Source organism: Tiliqua scincoides, chromosome 2 (genome assembly GCF_035046505.1).
Source record: "Tiliqua scincoides isolate rTilSci1 chromosome 2, rTilSci1.hap2, whole genome shotgun sequence".
Lineage (NCBI taxonomy): Eukaryota > Metazoa > Chordata > Lepidosauria > Squamata > Scincidae > Tiliqua > Tiliqua scincoides.
The window spans coordinates 132,553,216-132,567,610 of record NC_089822.1 but is presented as its reverse complement, the minus strand read 5'-3'; positions in this window follow the sequence as shown (position 1 = coordinate 132,567,610).

Below are 14,395 nucleotides of genomic sequence, written 5' to 3'. Positions count from 1 at the left end.
CCAAGTTGCTATAAAGTTGATCGGAAAATAAGCCAATGACCTAGGACAGGTTCCCCCAATCTTTTGCATATAGCATCTTGTGGCAGCTGTGCTGGACTTTGCTGGCTCAGGCTAGACAGAATACCACCCTGGAAGTGCATAGAGACAGCAAGTCATAAGAACTGATTGACATACATGCCAAGGGAGGATTGTACCAGCATGGTCAGTCTCAGCCAGAAAAGGAAAAGGCTCAGCAGCCACTAGAAAAAAAGGAAAAGCCAGCAAAGGAATATGTACTAAATAGCATTGCAACCATTTTAAGTGTGACACAGAAGTAGTGAATAGGAGGAGGTTGAGGGGGTCTTGTACACCTCCTAGGACAGCAAAGTGCTCTGAGCAGGAAATCCTGAGATAGAGTATCCTCATGAGATAGATGGCTACACAGGCTTTGCTTGAGAAGCTCCTTGCAAAGCCAGGGGGATCCTGACAGTGATCTGGTTTAAACAGAAGTTCTTAAATTGAACTGGGCACTGGGTAGGGCTGAAAACCTTACTGATTTTGGAGGGGTGGGGGTTCTTGCAGGCAGGCTACAGAGGAAATTCACTTGGTGGACCAGGGCTGGCTTCCCCTTATTTAATTATTTGTTTTACTTTAATTATTTATACTTATTTATTTTAATTTGCCTGATGATGTCACTTCCACCATGACATCACTTCTGGTGGGTCTTGGACAGATTGTCGTTCTAAGAAGTGGGTCCCAGTGCTAAAAGTTTGAGAACTGCTGCAATAAGGTGTTAGTAAGTTGACACCCTGGGAGGTGGGTGTGTCACCATTAGTGACTAAAATCACAGTTTGGAAGAATATTACCATCATGTTATATATCAATCAATGCGTCATTTCATGCAGAATGTGCTCTATCTTTGTTCAATCAAAAGGTGGGGCGGAGTGATGGTACATCACCACGCCCACCACCTGGGGTGTTGCCCCGCCCACTGCATGGAAGGTGATGCGCTGGCATCCCGCACTGGGTGACGCGAACCCTAGTGACGCCACTGGCTGGTATATAGAATCAGAAAATAATTGTGTGGAAGAATGATTAGCGAAGAGAGGAAAGAAACTTTGGAAACCAGAATGTTTTGAGGGAATGGCTGTATTATCTCAAGCAAAGAAAGTTTGTGAAGTTTACAATCTTCAGTTTAAACCAAAAGGAAATAAGAATGATTCTGTATTTTCATGGGCTCTTTGGAATGGGCTCTTTGCTTTTCAGAAGCGTACAAAACAGTTGCAAAATGACAACCAGGTCTTAAAAGAGCAGTTAAAGGAGAGAGTCTCTAAGGTAGAAGAACTAACAAATCAGATAGTGAATTATATTCAAGAGCAAGAAAGCAGAATAGCTGATCTGAAGAGGCAGCTGAAGGAGCAGGAAAACAGTAGAAGGTCTAAGGTCAGTCAGCAAAATTCGTAGAGGAATAGAATGCAGAATTAGGTGAAAAGAAAGCAACTATAGCAGATTTCGAATATAAAATTGAAGAGGAAAAGAAAGCAGCGAGCCATGAGCCTTGCATCCACCAAAGTGATACCTGAAAACAGAAAACGGATCAGTTGAAGCAAAAACTTGATTCAAAAGATGCCATCCTAGCAGCAAAAGGGGAAGCAGCAGTTGCGTACCTACCATTGGGTTTGATGGGGCAAATGCCCCAGGCGCCGGCCACGAGGACCCCGTGGAAGCCTCTCTGAGGCTCCCAATGGGAGTGGAGACTGTGCTTCCAGTTTGCCAGAAGCACAGTTTATAGCGCCAGGGAACCTCATAGAGGTTTCTTCGGTGTGGGTTGTGGTCATGTGAGGTTCTGTGAGCCTCTGGTGAGTAGGGGGGGTGAGGGGGCAGCAGTAGCCCACAGGGGGCGCCATCACGGAGCTTTGCCCTGGGCATGGGGCTGTGGAGGTTTGCAGCTGGGAAGCAGGGGGATATAACTCCCTTCCTGCTCCTCCCTCACTCAAACAGCATTGGTCCTTAAGAAGGTGCTTTATCTGCAATTCCTGAGGGCATGTACAGAGTCAACATAGCAGAAATAGCCAGGAAAATAGCTCCAACACAACTGCAGCTCCCATATTACATGTAGCTATCCCTTCACAGACCCCTTCTGACAGGCAGAGAGTAGCAGCCACTAGAAAGCATAATAGAGAGGATTGAGTGGGCAGAAATCCACCTGGACAAGCCATGGCTGCTAAGACAGCAAAGGGAGGAGAGCAACCTTCAAGTGTCTCTTCCATCAACCAAGAAGTTAAAGCAGGAGAAAAAAACTTTCCAGCCTAGAATTAGGGAGAAAAGAAAAATAGGAAGTGGCATATTTCTAGCAACACCCTGAAGAAGGCATTACTGTGCTGGAGCAAAGACTGAAGTGTGTGTGTGTGTGTGTGTGTGTGTGTGTGTTAAACCTAAAGGAAAGGACTTAACCTTTTTGCTTCTTTGATGCTAAGGTAGGAAATGGAAGCATGTCACTAGATCACACTGGCCATTGGAACTCTCTGCCACTGTTGCCATAGGCCCATCTCGTCCAGCTTCCTGTATCTCACAGCAGCCCACCAAATGCCCCAGGGGGAACTACCCTGGATGGGCTATCAAGCTCTTTTGCATCCCCCTGGAAAAACTCAGTCAAGGCCAGGGTTCAGGAAGAAGCTCCTCAAACTCCTTTGTCCTGCCAGATATTCCTTTGTCTCCTTAATGAGAAGTCCTATAACTTCCCTGCTCTGGGAGCAGATTGGTGCAAGGGGGAGGGGGGTCACTTCAGAAACTAGCTGTGGTGTCCATGCTATGCATGGAGGCTTCTTTTCTCTGAAGTAAGCCTCCTCCATTCTTAGTCTTTTCCTCCTCTGGAAATTGCAGCCCTGCCTTGCTGCTCAGGAAGGACTTTGAGCTCAAGTCAAAACCAGCAGACTAGCAAGATGATTCTCCTCCCCTTTTTGATCTCTTCCCTCCCCCCCCCAGATTCAGTCATCTTTCCAACTAACTCCTGCTATCCAAACACAGCTATTTGCAAGTATCTCTCTCTTCTGTAACCGACTTGAAATTAAATGTGCCTTTTATTTGTTATATTGTTGCAAGGTGCAAAAACCAAGATGTTACAAGGGATCCTAGATGTTATAAGAGATCTCAGATGTTGCACTGTAATCCCAGGTACCAAAGCAAACTCAGTAGACAAAAGTGATCAAATCCAGGCTTTTATTGTAAATCCATCCACGTCTCCAAAGGAGATTGTGTGCATCAGAAATGGGGAGAAGAGAAACCCCAAAGGAGACTGCTTGCACCAGAAGTGGGGAGAAGAGAAGCGTGTAACGCCCCCTTTAGCTGACTTTTATTACAATCTGGGGTTCCCTCCTTGAGACACGCACATAGAGACAATTCATTGGTTTGTTCAAAACATCTGTTGTTTTATAATAGGACATCTTATACATCCATCAAATACAATATACCCCCAGCAGTTAGCCAATGGCACTGCACGCACAAGTTACCTACCTCATAACCATCGTATGACTTACTGTGGCCTTTGTGTGCAGCCCGTGAAATGCAACATAATTGTCTTTGGAAACAAAAACTGCTGTCTTTTGCTTTTCTGTGGGAACTTGACCTGTAAACCTGGAAGTAGTCTGATATTATATCTCTTTAAACTTTAGACTGCTGTTAGACTACTAAAACTCACTTAAAAGACTGTTAGGTACATGTGTTTATGCACCAAACTGGTAACAAAAATAAAAAAACTAGGCTTAAAGCTTTGATCCTCTATAATATATCTGGGGGATGTGGTGTCTTCCAGCGTGTGTGTGTGCAGCCTGTTGCTCTAGTAATATTCGTATATAGCTACCCTTATAGACCTGCATATGCAATCTCTGAGCTTAAAACAATGATAGAGCCTGTGTGTTACAAAGCTTTCTAGCATTTGTGTGTTAAGCCTGTTGCTCCTTCAAACTGCAATTTTAAAAGTACCCATTTTTTTTCCTTCCTTCAGAGAACAAAGACCTATTGAATCTTATCAGAATGGTCTATTGTGGAAAGAACACTGACAAACCGCAAAGTCCCAGCCAAACGTTTGAGTTAAAAAAATGAAAACTATACTCTGATTTACTATTCAAAGAGAGATAGACCACAGATACTACAAAAGCGTCAGGTGAGCATTCCTGTTAACTATACATACAGCATACCTTCTAACAATATTTCTTTAATAAAGTTCTGTCTTGTGGTTACTGTTAGCCTAATTTTGAGGCACTCTGAGATTGTTTTCACTGCTCATCCATGTAAATGATCCCAAACCTTGTCACAGTGCTAGATCTGACCTCTTGCTTGCTAATTTTCCCAATTTCAGTTATTTGTGTATGTGCGCATGACACATGTATGTCACATTTGTGTATGTGCGCATGACACATGTAGGTCACATGTGTGCATGTGAAGGAGTAGTGTTTGCAGCACTGTCAAGTTCCACCTCCATCTTCTCTTCTCCAAGTTGTACAATCCAAGTTCCTTCAATCTTTCCTCATAAGTAATCAGTAAGAATAAAAGATGTTTTTTTGAAAGCTGCTCATTGAACCCAATAGAGGGAAAATGCATGGAATAAATACAAGGCACATTAGCCAGGTGAAACATTGGAGATGTTGGGTGGGGAGGGGGAAGAGGCTGACAAGGAGTCTATAAGGAAATTGTCCAATTGATGTAACTTCTGTAGATACTTTCCTTTGCCTTGCACTATAGGGCAAGCGTGGCTACTGCCTTTGGAGGAAAAGCCTCTTTCAGAATGCAGCCTTCAGGATGCTGAGGCATCAGAGAGGCTTCTGGCTCATTCGAATGGCTCAAGCAGGTGAAAGAGAAGCAAAGATATGAGAGATCTGGGATTTCCCCCACTGGCTTACACCTTGGATGTGCCTAGAGGGAGTGGAGAGGGAGCCGAGTGCCAGTGACTTACCTGCAAGTGATTCTGCAAACTTCTCCCAGACACTGTTTTTTGCAAGAGAGTACACCGTCTTCCTTCCCTTTTCTGAGTTGCTCTTCTCTGCCTGCAAATGTTGCTCAACATTTGTACAAGAGCTCGTCCTTTTCAATCAGGACCAGAGTCATTGTGCAATCAGGACAGTGAGGTATCAACATGAGATGGCAGAATCAGAGGTTCTTGAGAGTGGGAAGGCTGCAGTTCCTCTCCTATTCGTTGGCAGAGATGAAACAGCGAAAGGTGCATTGTGCAGGGAAGACCAGATAAGAAGCTTCACATGAAGCTTGTATGCAAAAGTCAGAGTTTTATTTAAGGAAATAGGTTTTTAGTGTTCTTCAGCTCTTTGGTCATGATCCCAAAAGGGTTGCGATGCCTCATTTTGGGGGGGGGGGTCACGGCAACCTTCCAAAGACTGTGCAAGAGAGGGCTTGAATCCAATCCAATCATGGCTCTGCCTTATCAAAACAGTTCTTAATATACCATAGAAACTCACCTATAAGTCGGAGATCACATGGGGGAGTTAACATGCATGGTGGGCTGAACTTTCCTGCTTGGGAAAGCACCACAAGACTTAAACCTGACTGCTGTTGACAGCTTGCAGCAGAGGACTTCCCTGGATCAAAGGGATAACAAGAGATTAAGAGACTGCTAATTAAAGGATCTTGAAACACTTTTAATGAGATGAAACTCTTATCGGTCAGAAGGAATGGAACATCGAGAATGTGTGCAGCAGGCGTGGCGACGAGGAGGTGTTTCGAATGTTTTTAGTGGCTGAATGGTCTCCAAGTGCTTTATTAGAATGTTTTTCTACTGATTAATGACTTTTTATTGGCTTTAATGATTACGATATCTAGGGTGTTTATATCTTTTATGTGATATGTCATAGCTTACGAAATTAGAGTATATGAACTATAGACCAGAAGAACTTTATTTCAAAACCATGGAGTGTGTAAACGTAGAGTTCTTGAACTGTTTGAATTAGAAATGACATCTGCTGATGAAAACTGGAATGAAGAGCCAATACCATGGAGAAAGCAAAAGAACAAACAAAACAGCCAAGATTACTAATACAGACTCCAAAGAGAGAACTGAGTGCGGAATTTCTGGAATGCCTGTTTCAGCAGTTTCAGGATAAAATTGAATTAAAAATACTCAGTTGAACAAGAACTTAAAGACCTGAAATTCGAATTGAGACAAGATATGGATCAACTGGAGTCAAACATATTAAACAAGAGACACAGGAGATCCAGAACGAAGTCAATATCACTGATTGCAGTATGGAAATCCTGAGTTCAGAACAAGAGAAAACATTGGATATGATATCTTTGATAGAACAAGTAAATAAAGAAAAAACATTGAGACTGAGCGCTGTACCAAAGAATGTCAGAGAAGCTGGAGAAGATTTGAGACAAGGAATGGTACAGGTTCCAGCTCGGTATTTATAAACAGATGAACAAATCATTGGCTCAGAAGTTGACCAGGTTTATAGGCAACAAAAAAACTACTGGCTGGATATAGTTCAAAAGGCAAGAGACTTTATGCAGAAATTTAAAGAACAGGAGGATTTGGGAGGACAAGAGGGAAGATTAGAAGATATACAACAGGATCAATGTCAGGAGGAAGAGGTTTTGATGGATAATGGAAAAACTTACAATTGTTATTAAAGACAAAGTAAAATTTTTTATGGATAATTGGAACCATTCATGGACTTACTGTGATTAGAGACTGCGGGTGATTGTTAGTGATTGCGGGTTCTCCCACCAAACCATGTACCACATTGTGTCTGGCTGCAAACTGAGGGCGTACACTGGCCCATGGTCTGACTTTTTCTTTGAAGGTAACTGTCCTTGAATGGCTGCATGAACTGGACACTGACATTTGATCTAACTGATATATGTCCATGTAGTATATGCCATACGCTAAACAAACAAACAAACAAACAAATAAATACAGTCTGAAACGTATGGTGGCATGAAGGGGAGTGGGCAGGGAGACCAGGCGCTTTGCCAGTACGCAAATAAGGCCCAAATCCTAACCAACGTTCCAGGACTGGCATAGCTCTGTCAATGGGATGTGTGCTGCATCCTACAGTTGGATGGCACACGCGGAGGCCTTCTCAAACTAAGGGAATGTTTGTTACCTTGGAGTTGCATTGCCCTTATGTCAGTGCTGGCAAGTGGGTTAGGATTGTGCCCTAAGTTTCCATTTAGGCATCTTCAGCATACACCAATGTGATTGCCTGCAGAATGCTGAACGTGAGTGACGGCATGGGGGGTTTGACTCAAAATCCTTTGAAAATAGTACATCCTCCTGCCACCAGCGCGGCCAAAGCCCAGGAGAGGAGAGGAGATGAGAGGGGCATGTCAATGCACTTCTTTCCTCCAATGACTGTAAAAGTGCCAGGTGGCACAAGGGAGGCCGTTTGCCCCCAGCATGGCCGAACCCCAGGGGAGGAGAGGAGAGGGCCATGATGCTCCCTCTCTGCTGCCCAATAAAGTGAAATAGTGGAATGAGGGGGAGTAGGCAGACAGGAGATGGGAGGGCCCGAAATGATCAGAATGACAGCAGGGAGCCTGCGTTGTTTAAAGACGGAAGGGATGTACTCTGATAGTCTGCAGGGAGGCCACTTGCCAACACTTAGCAGCAGCTACTACAGTACTTCAGCTTCTGTAGAAATTGTTGGTCTTTGAGGTGGTGTCCAGTGGTACAAACGGGACCCCCAGACCGCCACCACCTGGCAGCAGGACCAGCAGTGTAACACAACAAGCAGTAGGAGGAGGTTTGGTTCAGTGAGCAGAGTTCTAGCATGTGCTCCTCTTCACCTTCTGCAAAAAGCCCTCCCACCTGTCCTGAGCCTCTCACCAGTGTTTGTTTCTTTGTTGTGCTGCATCTAGCCTCCCAGTTCAGCTCTGGCAATGACATCATTGCCAGTTACTTCTGGTGGTCAGTACAAGCACTGCATGGTCCCACTGCATTCCATGGGGCTTGCTCCCTCCCAGAGCAGTGAGCAGAGGGTTGTGCATTGAAGTCAGTGGCAAACAGGGAATGCAATGGGGGTGAGGAACTGCCTCTCACCTCATGGGGGTGAGAGGCAGAGAGTCAGGCACTTTGGAGGGGCCAGGACAGGCAGGGCTGACATCTTAGGATATGTCACAAGGGGTGGATGGGTAACAGCTCTAGGAAGGAGTGAGTGGGCCTAGTGGAAGAGCAATAGCAGCTAGTCTGAGAGCTCCCCCCCACCACAGTACACATCACTATACCCCACCAGGAGTGGTAACTTGGGTGGAGGAGGAAAATGGCCGCCTAGTAGGTTATCTCTGCCGGCCGCTCCTAGTTGTTTCTACATTTTTTCTTCCCTAGATAGGACTTCTGGTTTACTTCTTGTCTGGGAGGTCTTAGAAATTGTCCCTGAGCCGAAAGACACTGGCAGCTCCTGTTTTGTTTACAGCTATGCATGGATTACAGTGGATTGTTACTGCAAATCTTGAAACGCGGACGCCATGGGGAAAAAGAGGAGACAGAGAAACCATTCAGATCATGGTAACTCTCCCGGCAAGTCCTCAAAACAGAGACACCTGGATGAACTCTCCTGGTGCTACATGTGAGTGAGCCTAATCTTATCTCCTCTAATACGTTTGCTGTCCTTGATGTCCAAGACACTGTAGTGGAGTCAGAAGGGAGTGACCAGTGACCCCCTCCTCCCAGCTGGGAGAAATCTACGACTCACAGTCACCACATTTTCCCTCTCTACAGGACAAGCTCTCGCTACAGGAAGAGAGTGCTACTAGTAATCAGTTTTTAACTGTTTTAGGAGATTATTCCATAACAATGGGGAATACAATCGTATACATCTGCCGGCAGTTCAACTCTATTTTATCCAAGCTGGACTTGTTCCATAAGGATATCCAGAGCCCTCCTCTCTCACCCTCCCATCCTGCACAGCATTTGGACACTCACTTCAGACATCCAAGAAACCCGCTCCTGTCTGTAGAAGGGGTGAGTTCAGAAGCCCATGTGAATTGGACTCATCGCTTGCTGAGAAACCAACTGATGTTAGTGATCTGGCACACGGCCCTTAACTGGGGAAAATGGACAAATAAACCACGAGCACTCGACCCACTATCCAGGCTACTCTGTCTTGACGTACACAACATTGATTTAATTGAATTGATCAGGCTCCCTTGGTGGCACCAAATGCCACAATGTTCCCATATCTTGTTGAAATTCAAGACTCACAAGATTCCTCGCTTGCTTCATGAGGGGAAGTACATTCTTGAAAAATACGGTATCTTCCAAAACCGGGTGTTTGGTGAAATCCATACTAATCCACTATTCCAGAGAAACCATCTGAAGCCTTCACTATCAGTTTCTTCTGCAATTCCAAGGCTGACCAATTTTGGCCAGATGCCCAGCCCTCAGTCAGGTGATAAGTCTAATCAGCGTGCTGAAAACACAGCTGATCCTTGGTCCTCATTGCACTTGGATGTTAGGTCAACAGTCTCTGATATGAAAGTGGCCACCAACAGCTTTGCCAGTCTACTACTGAAGCTAAAAGCCTCGTTTCCGGTGCAACAAGGCAAAGCACCCAAGGATGCATACAGCTTGCCTAATGTCAAACACTCAGAAGCTGGGAACGGAAAGCCTAAAAGGAAGAGCACAGCACCTAGCAGCAGCTCCCAGGCTCAATCACCAGTTCCCAAGCCTCCACCCATTGTCCAGTAAATTTGCCGTCACGGAAGAAGACCTTCAGACCTCAAGATGACCTGCCTGGGTCTCTGAATGGACAGATTACAACTGGAACTGCTGTATCCTTGGAGTCAATTGCATCAGTAGACCAAAATGGCCTTCTTTGCAAATCATGTGCACTTTTGGACACCAGCAGTGCACACACAGAAATAGATTGCCCAATGGAGACAATGCCTGCCACTCCTAGGTGCCCTGTGAGGATTACAAACTCAACCACAGTGGTACAGGATGAGTTGCCTGCCTCAGACACAGTGTGTGTCAGGAATCATCCTCTGAGGAATCCTGTGTTCAGCTTAGAGGAGATCTCAGACACTGGTGATATCACGCAGTGTTTGCCTAATGCTTCTTCCCAAGCTACAACGCCTCCTCAGAATACTAGTTCTCACAGCGGTGATACAAGTTCCCAGTCCATGGACCTGCTGCTCCAGCTGGATATAGACGAGGACACGCTAACCAGGGAGGCTCTGGAGGCATACAGAGTTCTCCATCGACAAAAGCAATTACAGATGGTCAAAAAAATTGAGATGGTTTGGCAGGAATTGACACTATATTGACCCAATGTTCTTCTGCATCTTTAAAGAGCCCATCTCTATGAGACCCTCAAACATCAACCCTAGAAGCAGACCCCCTCGGAAGTTGCCCATTCAGGCTGAGATCCACAAGGAGCCTCCAGGTGGAGGAAATTTGCCTCCCTCCCCTTCTCAAGAAGAAGATGAGATTGTGGAAGGAGCTATCAATACCTTCAAGAGCCTTCCAAGGATGGAACAAGTAAAAATAATAAAATGCCTGGATAAAGTTAGAGCAGAACTCATTAGTCCTAATGAGGAAGCTCTGACTGGCAGAACACATCCTTTGGTTCTTCCAGAGCAAGCTTTGAATCATCAATCTGAACCAGAAACTACTCCACCCGGGGACCATGTTATTAATTCAAGCGATTCTGTGCTACCCATGGAGGCAAACTTAGCCTCATCTAGCTATGTGTCACATGCCCCCCTGGAAACTGAGAACCTGCCCATGAATGAAGACTGACTGATCAACTCTTCTCCTGACTTGGCCTCTCCCTTTTTGAGAATCCTTTCTTGGAATATTGCAGGATGGAGGAGCAAGGAAAATGACACCGATTTTTTAAATTATCTTAGAACCTTTGATGTAATGATGTTGCAAATGATGTTGGTGTTTGCCAACTATTGGAAACCATTTAAATGGTCATTTATGGGCAACAAAATGGAACAGGTAAAAACATTCAGATATTTAGGCATTAATTTCCACTACAAGCATTTGTGGGTTTCTCATCGTAATACAGTCCTAAATGCAGCAAAAGTCTCATCCCTTACAATTTCCGTTTGTTTGTTTTTTTAGCCAAGGTAACACATATGCCCTGGCTGCTTTAGAGGTATTCAAGGCTAAGGTACTTTCTCAAGTTCTTTATGGCTGCCCAATCTGGCATAAGGCCTTGAATCGTTCAACTGAGAGCATACAGGCCTCCTTCCTGCGGAGGATCTTAGTTTTCCCAGATGTGTTCCATACTCTGCTATGTGTCTTGAAGTGGGTTTTATCAGGCTCAAAACGTTGGCTTGGTTGAGATCAGTAAAATTTTGGCTTACAATCCTCTTCAATGCTGCCCTGTATGGGCTAATGTACCAGCTTCTGCCTGATCCAGTACTGCCTGTGGAGGTTGCGGATTTACTCACCAAGCTTAAATCGATAGGACTACACACAGCAAGCCTGGGTACGATTGGTTTAAGCGAAGCCTACAGGACTACTAAGGAAAGATTGCTTGATATTGAGCGTCAAGAGCTATTCTGTGCAGCTAACAGCATCTGCTCCCCTCTCCATCTGCACATCCCAGTCAGTTTTGGGAAGCCGGCTTCTTTTTTTTTATCATCTGCAGTGCCCGCAGGCTCGCAGAGCATTCTCCCTTGTGAGATGCAATGCATTTCCATCAGCTCTGCTAGCGGGCAGGTTTAGTGGCATTCCCTACTCAGGAAGAAGTTGTATCTGTGACAGGAATTGTGTGGAGACATTACATCATATATTTTTTATTGCCCACTGCATGACACCCTTCGTAAGAACTGTCTGGCTCCACTGCTGAACAAAATGCAGGGTTGGGAGGATTCGTTTAAATTACAAACTCTTCTTTCTATAGAGGAAACTGACTCTCTTGACAAGGTTGCCAACTTTGTTTCTGGGATACTGGCAGGATGGAATTCTGGGTCCTCAGCTATATTATGTTGAATGGGGGGAGGGGGTATTGGATGATTATGATTGTTTTATTTTATCGTTTTTTGTTTGTTTGTGTGTTCCGGATGTTTGTTGTTCTGTATTCCTTTATCTCTGCCAATAAAGGTCTTATGTATGTATGTATACCCCACCACAGATGGTGACACTATGCTGAGCCTCACAAACCACCAGGGAGGCATCCGAGCCAGGCAATGACAGTGGGCTCAGTGTGATGATCAGAGTGACAGGCGGCCTGCCATTTCTTAAAGACAGAAGGGGTGTAGTCCGATATGTATGGCCCGAAGGGGATTCAGTAAGGAAGCCACTAGCCAACACTTAGTAGCAGCAGTTAGACTACTACAGCACTTCGGATCCTGTGGGAATCATTAGTCCTTGTGGTGGTGTCCAGCGGTACAGGTGGGACCCACAGACCTTCACTACGTGGCAGCAATATGCACTCTGAAATGTACGATGGCACAAGGGGGAGTGTGCAGGAGGGCCAGGCTGCTTGCCAGTATGCAAGCAAGCAAGGTCCATCGGACATCTTCAGCATACACCCAATGGGAATACCTGCAGGATGTAAGAAGCAAGTTTCCTGGGGGAAACTAATCAAAACCTCCTGCTACCAGTGTAGCCACAACCCAGGGGAGGAGAGGGGCAGGGACCTGGGAAGCTCCATCCTCCCACAAGGCCCCGGTGACTGCACTTCACTCAGAAATGTGTGGAACGAACTAGTTTCATTTCTTGAACAACACAACTGTCTCGTTGGCCAAACTTATAGGAATTGCACTTCAGAAAAATGATCTGTTCCAGGAGACTGGACTCCAGCCTGCTGGGATGCGATCTCATTGCCAGGCCGCCTTTGCTGAAGACCCACTTGACAGGAGGAGCCGGCAGGAAGCAGGAACACACTCAGAGCTGCCACACTCGGCAGGCATAGGTCCTTGTGGTGAGTTTCCCAGAAACACAGGATGTTGATCAGGCTACACTTTGCATCACAAGGTCCTTGTAGAGATGCAGCTCAGCCTCAGCAGTGAAGGGGCCGCAAGAGCTGGAGGGAGTCTTACTCTTTCTAAATAATGAAAGAGAATGGGGTGGTGGTCGTGAAAGTCCACAGAATGTTACAGGCAGAAGTTATGAAAGCAGAGAGAGTACCTCCTGACGTCCAATGGGTGTGCAGGGAAAGGCTCTGGCCTCCCACCGTTGTGCCAGTTGCTTGCGCTGCTGCAAAGCGCTTTATGGCTGTGTTCGGCTGGTGGATGGTGCAGGCTGCTGCAAAGCGCTTTGTGGGTGCTTTGCGGCCAGGGTGACCAGATACAATGGAGGACAGAGTGCCTATACCTTGAACCTTTATTGGCATAAAACAATTTCCAGGCAATAGAGGCAATGGACAACATAGAATGCACACAACAAAAGACAGGCAAGAGCAGGATTAAAAATCATCAAACAAGGCAAAGCAAGACAGTCAGGCACAAAACCACTCACTATTCAAGACCAACATGCAGGGGAGCAGAAGTAGCAAAAAATTTACGCCTGGTCAACACAGAATACAAACATCTCACTACACTTAGCTTGCAGCACTGATTTCTCCCATCCAACAAATAATGAACAGTATCAGTATTGAGAATTCTGCAGGAATGGGGATAAAAATTGGTGACGTAGGTCAGTATGGTGAGGGCAGTAAATAACATATGATTAAAGGTCTCAGTTGTGGTTAAATCAAGTCTGAGAGCTCTTCAGTGGCCAATTGAATTTGGTGCTCAAAACATTAGTAGGCACGACATTAAATCTGGCCAATGTAAAGGCTCTGCGATCCTGCGGAGAAAATAAAAAGGGAAAGTAGCTTGAACCAGAATTAGAGGGCCACAAAAGCCCAAGATGTAAAGGGGAACACAATTTAAGGGCTGCAGCTTGTAAATCCTGTTTTTCGATATCAAATAGACGGGTCTGAATGAGTTTAAAGGCAACAGACAAATGTAACCCACCAACCAGGTCAAGAGATAGGCCAAGCCCCTGTAGATTTTTGTAGGAAAGGGTTAGATCTGGAGAAAGAGTAGCATCAGCTAGGATATTTCTGAGCACGATGTTCTGATATGCCTCAAAGCAGACCCTTAATCAGGATCTCAGGAATCTTAGCCAGGCCACGGTTTCAATCTTATGCAGATCATCTTTGAGGCACAAGGCTGCGTAAGGGACACTGTGGGGTTCTGCGAAGATCTTGTAAAGAAATCTGGATTGAACATGCTCTGCTAGGATAGAAACAGCTGAAATGCAAATGGGGATACCAAACAGCAATCGTGCCAGGACCTTAGGTTTAAAAATCTGCACCATCGCTGGAATATTGGAATTGCCCCAGGAAAAAAACACACCACAGGGTGGCTTGAGCTGATAAGTGGTTTGAAAGAAGAGCAGCATGACAGTGAAATGTCCAGTTGTGCCTGTGATGGAACAAAATTCCAAGACACTTGAATTCTT